Consider the following 8537-nt stretch of genomic DNA (forward strand, 5'->3'; position numbering starts at 1 on the left):
AGGAACAGAACCTTAGCCTGGACACACTCCTCGGGGTCACACTGAGAGAGGCAAATAGCACATTGCTCTTTCCCATCTTTCTGTTCTCATAGAAAATTCCCCACGTGGGTTAACAGTGAGGTGTGCTGGAAATGTTTTCCGGCGGTACTTTTTAATGGTTCCAACTCCGAGACACAGAACAGAAGCCACTTTATAAGTCTGTTTCGAGTCAGGAACAACGTCACTGAATCCCAGAAATGTGTGTCGGTTCAGATACTGGTGTCAAACTGTGAACTGTTCCAGGATGAAAGTAAACAGGTTGAAATTTCTAATCTGAAATTGACTTTTGCCATCACAATGTAACCATGCCTGGTGCTAACTTTTAAAACAGACCTGTTGAAATAAGTTGTTCAAAGTCTGCATTAAAATAGCTGGAGGAGAATGTTAACCTCAGACACGATGATACAATTGTCATTTCATCTGCCAGGTGAGCAAGGACTTCTAGTATCTTTCTAGGATTTCTCTGTTTTATTTTGTTAAAATACCAGAATAAAGAAATATACATTAAAAGAATTACAAGTCATAGCAACACGGGAGTAGACTATTCGGCCCATCAGATGGCTCTGCAAATGGGCTTTCGTAAACAATGGCGCTTGTCTGAAATGGTATTACGTCCTGTCCAGTCTGTCCAAGGGTCTCAGAAACTGATATTCAGACTTTGAGGCACACAGTGACGACACCGAGAGAAATGGTGGTTAGTAGCAAGAAAATGCCTGAGGTCAAGATCAGCAGCAGGACAGCAGTAAGTGAAGGGCTCAGAGGTGAAACCTAGCAATCAGACTGGAGGGAGGACTGTGGCGAGGACAGCCCTGACTAGACGAGAGAACACCTCGAGATTTGACCTTATTTATTTACTGCCATGTGTACGGTGTAAAACCTTGTCTTGTGACCACTACAGGCAAACCATAGTAAGCAAGGATATACAGGTCATAGGATGCTGGCACAGAGTGAGGTGTGTAGCTTACGTCACACAGGAGATGTGCAGAGCAAAATCAACATTTTAACATGATTTGAAGTTAGATAGTCCATTCATCAGTCTAATAATGTCTGGAAAGAAGCTGTTCTTGAACCTGCTGGTGTGTGTGTTCAAGCTACTGCATCTTCTGCCTGATGGAAGAGGTTGTGGGAGAGCATTACACAGTGGGAGGGGTCTTTTATGATGTTGGTAGCCTTTCTTTGTAGGCATGTAGTCCATGGGTGGAAGGTTGGCTTCCATGATGGTGTGGCCCGCGCACACCGTCTTCTACAGTTTGTACAGTCGTGGGCAGAGCAGTTGCCGTACCAGGGCATTTTGAACCTGGGCAGTATGCTTTCAGTGGTGCATCTGTAAAAGTTGGTGATGGTCCTTATGGACTTGGCAAATTTCCTAAGGCGCCTGCAGAAGAAGAGACGTCGTTGTGCCTTCTTGACAGTCACATCGAACTGATAAGTCCAGGCCAGTTTGTTGATTATCATCACTCCTAGAAACTTAGCTCTCAATTTCCACTCTGTTGACTTAGATGGGAATGTGTTCTCCTCCTTTCTTCCTGAAGTCAATGATTCGTTCTTTTGTTTTGCTGACATTGAGAGAGAGGTTTTCATTGCATCATGACACCACGCCTCCAGTCTCCTTTCTGTAGGACACAAACCTCAATTCAAGTGGGCAATATTTTTACACTTCGCCACCGAGCAACTTTCCAGAAGGTCGTGGGCCCAAACAGGCCAAGTAAGGGCAGGGCAACAGGAACGTTTTCAGGCCATTCAGCTCAGAGGCTGCAGAACAGAAATTGTACTGCAGTAGTTACAGGGAATTGCTGAACAAGCACTAACCTCCTTTCAACAGTGCCCCAAATGTACGCTGCAGAGGGAAATTGATACCAGTTAACAGTCTGCACTGGAGGGTTTATTATTGAGGGAGTGGGGGATGGAAGCTGATGCTGGTGCTGGTGCTGGTGCCTGAGTCTCAAATCAGCAATTGTCAATCCTTCAGCTACTTCCTGTAACATTCGGAAGACCACCTGACACTGAAATTCACCGAGTGACAATCTCCTCTTGTAAATCTCCAGTAAATCTGCCTCTACCACCCTCTCTGGCTGCACATTTCAGATAATAACCTTCCCCATTATTTAAGATTTTACTCTGACATTCTAGCCCTTGTGTGAAACAATGTGGAACGGAATGTTTGTCAGTGTTGTCATGGCGACCTGTCTGCAGTGACATGACTGGGTTTCAAACTTCACCCTCTCCGCCGCTGCCTCCTCAATCAGCCTGAAACTATTTTCTTTCAAGCACTTGTCCAATTTCCTTTTGATTGTTCCTGAACCTCGGCATTTGAAAGATTTCTCCCCAGTGTAGATACTGGTGTACGAGCAGCTTGGACGAATTAATGAATCCCTTCCCACACACAAAAGCATGTGAAAGCTCTCTCCCTAGTGTGAATTCGCTGATGTATTGACAGGCTGGATGATCGCCTGAATTTCTTGCTGCAGTAAGAGCTTTGGAATGGGGAGTACCCAATGGGAATGTGCTGGTTCTCCCTCGGTCCACACGGACATTTAAAGCTCTTATCCCAGTCACAGCAATGACACAGTCTCAATTTTGCAAGTAAAAATATGTACCTCTTCCCAAACACAGAAAAGTTAAATAACCTCTCTCCAGTGTGATCCTGCTGGGCCATCAGCAAGGTGGATGAATGAAAAAATGCTTCACCACATTCACTGCAACAGAACAACCTCTCTCCTGGATGACTGCGTCAATGATATTCCAGGTCATATGAATAATTGAATACATTCTCACAGTCCCTACATTTATATGGTTTCTCCCCAATGTGACTCTGCTTGTGTTTTCGCAATCCAGATGATCAACTGTAGCCTCATCCACATCCACATCCACAACGTGCTGCAGTTTCTTCACTCTGTGAATGGGGTGCTTTCTGTTTCCAGGAATCAAGCATCACTGTCAGATCCTGATGTGATATTTGAGTTTTCCACTTGTACATGTTCCCCATCTAATATCTGGTGAAATGAATTGAAAAAAAGGAATGAGAGAGGGAGAGAGAGAGAGAGAGAGAGAGAGAGAGAGAGAGAGAGAAACAACAAAAATACAAAATAAAAACTGAAAGAACACTGGATGCTGTAAATCAGGAACAAAACTGGAAGCTGCTGGGAAAGATCAGCAAGTCTGGCAGCGTCTGTGAAGATAAATCAAAGTTAATGTTTTGGGTCCATTGACCCTTCCTCTGAACGTCCGGGTCACCAGACCTGAAATGTTAACTTTGATTTTTCTTCACAGAAGTTGTCAGATTTGCTGAGCCTTTCCAGCAACTTCTGGTTTTTTAAACAAAAATACAAAGCAAGATTGTGAAATTGAGCTGAATAAAGCTGCTCTTTCATGGGGTCAGCAGGTGAAAGGGAGAGTCTGAAAGCTGCCAGATTTTACCAACTTACGTAAGTGTCCATCAGGAAATGCAACCTACCACCAGGTTTTGGCCAACACAAAAGAAGTTGAGAAGTCAGCAAGGAAAGATTTCTACATTTGCATCTCAATGTGATGTTTGATGGAACCTGTCACCTCCACAAGATGGAAAGCCAAGAGCAGCAGGTCTGTGTAAACATTATCTCCAAATTCCCTTCAAGTCACATTCTGATTTGGACATAAGTTGCTGTTCCTGAATTCTATAAATTTTTATCAGAACGCATTATGGTTGTACCTTCACCACCTTGTCTGCAACAGTTCAACAACAGGAAAACTATCACCTTCTCAGTGGGGAACTTGGATTAGACAGATCTCCTCAAGTTCCATTTATTGCAATTTTTCTTTGGATTTTGGTTAGTAAGCAGTGTGTTTCCTGTGCATCTGAAATTAATAATTATCTGGTATTACTGTAGCCACAGCGGTTTATTTTAAAACAGGTTTTTGAGGCCTGGCTGTAAATTGGATAACTTTGCGTGCACCACTAACGGATTTTTTGTTCTTCTTAGATTATTTTCTAACCCGATAAGGAAAATAATGGGGCCTCAAGGTTTGATATTTACAAAACTTTCTTTTAAACAGTTGAGCAAAATGCCCATAGCTCAGAGAGAGAGACTTCAGCTTTCACTTTCACTTTGAGTTTTGAGTGGACTTCTGAGGTTATTGGAATAGGAATTCCCTGCAGTTCAGTTCTCTAAATAGTGAAGGAGATATCGTGAACTAGATAACCTTAGAATGAGGAGTTAGAGTTTGCCCCACGCCAGACATGTTGTAACTAAACCTTAAAGCTGCTGAGCATATTTAAGCTCGAGTATATACTAGCTCCAGGGAGAAGCTCTAGCATTAAAGCATTAAAGCCAAAAGTGTGTTAAACCTGCAAAGGTGCAGACACAGAGGCTCTGGTGTGAGTACTTCATAACTCTTGGATACAGGCTAGGCCATTTAGGACTGAAATGAAAAACACTTATTCATTGAAAGGGTAGTGAACCTGTAGAATTTTCTCCCGTAGAAGGCTGTGAAGCCAAGTCTGAACATATTCAACAAGCAGATGGATTTTTTTTAGATTTTAAAGGTGTCAAGAAGTGCAGGGCAAAAGCAGGAATGGTGTACTGAGATGAGGATCTGTCACGATCACAATGAACGGCGAGGCAGGCTCAAATGCTGAATGGTCTATTCCTGCTTCCAGTTACTATGTTTCAATGAGTGCTGCATCGGGTAATGTACAAAAACTATTTTGTTTCTTTTTAATTTATGACTGGGTTTTTGCAATTTGTGTAGTTATATGTTTACTGTGTTTTTAAAAATAATTTTTTTCAAATTGTACTATAAGTAAATGGTTTGTTTTATTCTATTTTATATTCATCTCTTTTGCTAGTTAGTTTCTATTTAATTGTTAAAGCAAAATCTGCAGCACTATATGCTTATGTTTTAGTGAGAGATAACATTGTTAATCTATTAGATTTCTGCCTGGCTTGTCTAACAATGACTTCAGCTGGGATCATAACATGTGGGTCATGGGGTCTCTTGATGGGATTTTGGAGTTCCTTAGCTCTAAAAAAGATCTGTGTCTTTCTTGTCCAAATAACAGCTACAGAATAGTTCCAGGGCATAAAGCAGAGTGTAGTGGGCATGTTCGTTGCACAGCTCCATGTCATTGCTAATCCTGGCACCAGGGAGGCAACATACCATCCTGGATTCATGTCTCTCTCGACCCCTTACTATCGAATCCCCTGTCTCTACAGTCATATTTATCGTTTCCCTCCCCTTCTATGCAGCGGAGTCACTCCGAGTGCCATGAACCCGACTGATGCTGCTTCCCGAGTGGCCACCCCAACATCACCCCCACCCCCGAACAGTACCCAAAACAGTATATCTATTTGAGGTGGATGACTCGAGCACTTCCTTTCTGAGCCTTTTACTGGTCTGATGGTCACCCATTCCCTTGCTGTCTGTGTAATCTTCACCTGCTGCGTGACCAATCTGTTGAGAATGCGACCACAACCTTCTCAGTTACCATGGATGCTCCATACTGACTGCACCCACAGCTCAACCTCTGAAAAGCAGTTAACCAGTAGCTGCAGATGGACACACTTTCTGCACAAATACCCAATAGGGACACTGGTAATGTCCCAGAGTTTAATGCGGAAAACTGTGAGGTGATTCACGTTGGAAGGAGTAACAGGAATACAGAGTACTGGGCTAATGGTAAGATTCTTGGTAGTGTGGATGAGCAAAGAGTTCTCGGTGTCCACGTACATAGATCCCTGAAAGTTTCCACAAGTCGATAGGGTTGTTAAGAAGGTGTACAATGTGTTCGTTTTTACTGATAGAGGGATTGAGTTTCAGAACCATGAGGTAATATTGCAGCCGTACGAAACTCCGGTGCGGCCGCACTAGGAGTTCTGGTCACCGCGTTGCAGGAAGGATGTGCAAGCATTGGAAAGGGTGCACAGGAGATTTACCAGAATGTTGCCTGGTATCGAGGGAAGGTCTTATGAGGAAAGGTTGAGGGACTTTAGGCTGTTTTCGTTAAAGAGAAGGTTCAGAGGTGACCTAATAGAGACATACAAGATGATATGAGGATTAGATAGGGTGGACAATGAGATCCTTTTTCCTCAGATGGAGCTGGCTAGCACGAGGGGATATAGCTTTAGATTGACGGGTCATAGATATCGTACAGATGTCAGACATAGGTTCTTTACTCAGAGTAATAAGGGCGTGCAATGCCCTGCCTGCAACAGTAGTAGACTCGCCAAGTTTAAGGGCATTTAAGTGGTCATTGGATAAACATATGGACGATAATGGAATAGTGTAGGTTAAATGGGCTTCAGTGTGGTTTCACAGGTCGACACAACATCAAGAGCCTATGTTCTATTGTGCAAGAGGAGCACACCACAGATGTGATGTCTTCTGTTATGACTTCTCTCCAGATTAAGCCAGCTTCTGCCTTAAAAAGAATTTAATTAAGCTAGGTCCTCCCCCTTCATTTCAAACATTACTATTATAAACCTAAAGCCCCTAACTTTATTTAAGCTAATACATACTTTAAAAACCGTAAGAAAGTTCTTTACAGTATCAAATATCAATTGACTGTTTCCATTAGGACTGAGAGACTTTCTGAACTGCCCAAACTGAGACTGAGCATCACACTCAATCTTTCAGTTTCACTTTCTGTTTCACCCAACTCCAAAGCACTCTCATTTAGCCAAGCAGCACTCACAGTGCAGCCTTTTCATTTTCATTGTCTGCTCACACCCACTCTGATCTCAGCCTCCCATCCTGTTTCAACGCAGCTCAATGGGAGCTCAGGGAACAGCATCTTCACATTAAATGCAGTAATTTATAACCCTCAGGAATCAACACAGACTTCAGCAGTTTCAGGATCAATGGAGTTGTCAGGAAATGGAAGATTCCACCTGGAGGGGTGGTGGAATTTGTGCCCATAAGGAATTTTAAAAGGAAGTTTGCAGGTATTCAAGAATGAAAAATGTATAGATTAAAATCATGAAGTGGGCGATTGGGACGAAATATGGCAGTTCTTTCAAAGAGACGAGGTGTTGTTTGGACAAATCTACCCCTCTCAGGCCAATATCTCCTTTCTCAGCTGCAGGGTATAGAACTGAACACTTATCCCAGGGGTGATCAAACCAAAAATTTGAATATCCTGCTTTCAAGTTACAAACTTACCAGGAGTATTCTCCCACGCATAGAATGGTTAAACCTCTTCCCTTTCCCAGTTAAGTGTCAATGATACTCAGATCCTGATCACTCCGCTTAATGGAGAACTTGCTTTGTGATCCTGGTCTGCAAATTATTCTCAATAAATATCCTGTAAAGCAAATCCACAAGAGACAAATAACGGTCAGCCCTGGACAGAAATCCAGAAAACACAAGATTGTCTGGAAAAGGCAAACATTTCTCTTGGTTTCTGTTAGTTATGTATAAATCCTCCTCTTCAAAGCACCCTGCTCCCCCACACAGAAAGATGCAGAGGTAAAATACACCCATTATTAGAGACTGAGGAAGTCAGATATTAATAAATTTGACCAGGGAGCACAAGGGGACTCAGAGCACTTTCAGTGATTTGATCCCAATCATATGAATACTGGGCAAACGGATATGCTTTAATAGATCAGAATAATATTTAAAGCAGGACTTCCTACAGTGAGAGTGCAACAGGTAACATAAAGTTCTAAGCAAGGGTTAGCGGATCCGAAACGTTATTTTTTTTTCTTTCACAGATGCTACTAAACCTACTGAGCTTTTCCAGCAACTTTGTTTTTGAACATGCAGTTCTGAACGCGTTTTCGGCATTTCTCCTCCATGAAATATCTAACGTATAACTTGCAGCAATTTATACTGCCTGAAGCCAGTACTCCGCCAGTGTCAAAAGTCCTTCCCAGGAAATACACGCCGTGTCTCACTGTCTGGGAAAGAAGTCCAGAAAAACAAAAACAAAAACAAACATTTCTCTTGTCTTAATCTCCCCTCCCAAGCAAGAAAGGCTGCGCTTGCGTTCCACTGCAGGTTGCCACCTATGAATATGGCGATCCGGCATGAGTCGCGAAGATCATTGCCCCTAATAAAGATGGTGGCAATTACCTCTGCCCATCGCAGCCTTTTTCCGTTTGCTGCAAAACACGGGGCCGGCATGTTAAAATTTGTTTTCTGACATGCATCAACGGCTATTAAAGCCTCTCAGTCAAAACCGAAAGTATTTCCCTCCCGTTTTGTTTTTGCAGCTTTCCTTTTTATCCCGTGTACTGTACTTTCGGCAAGCAGCTCACCTTCAGTCGCAGAGATATTGCGTCTCCGGACAAAGGCGATCACGTGATTTTCACACAGACAAACATCTCACTCGCTCTGATTGGCTGGAGCACAGGCCGCTTCCATTGGCCCCGCCCCGTGCTCCGATTGAACCAAAGCTGACATCGCTCGCAGAGAGACAGCAATAGCTGCAGGTGCTGGAGTCAAGGATGACACAGTGTGAAGCTGGAGGAACACACCGAGCCAGGCACCATCAGAGGAGCAGGAAAGTTGATGGTTCA

At 43.1% G+C, this 8537-nt stretch overlaps 1 long non-coding RNA gene across 2 annotated transcripts; it reads right to left on the reverse strand.

Annotated features, from left to right (window-relative positions):
• Positions 1 to 382: 382 nt before the first annotated feature.
• Positions 383 to 8270, reverse strand: LOC132208892 (uncharacterized). 2 transcript variants are annotated; one of them, XR_009444997.1, is made up of 3 exons: positions 8092 to 8270; positions 7177 to 7318; positions 383 to 3032 (listed from the first exon to the last, which is right to left on the reverse strand). It is a non-coding gene; the product is annotated as an uncharacterized LOC132208892 (long non-coding RNA). The 2 variants fall into 2 exon arrangements; XR_009444998.1 differs by lacking the exon at positions 8092 to 8270 and adding an exon at positions 7747 to 7877.
• Positions 8271 to 8537: the final 267 nt, after the last annotated feature.

This window comes from Stegostoma tigrinum, unplaced genomic scaffold, assembly GCF_030684315.1.
Source record: "Stegostoma tigrinum isolate sSteTig4 unplaced genomic scaffold, sSteTig4.hap1 scaffold_57, whole genome shotgun sequence".
In the NCBI taxonomy this organism is placed as follows: Eukaryota; Metazoa; Chordata; class Chondrichthyes; order Orectolobiformes; family Stegostomatidae; genus Stegostoma; species Stegostoma tigrinum.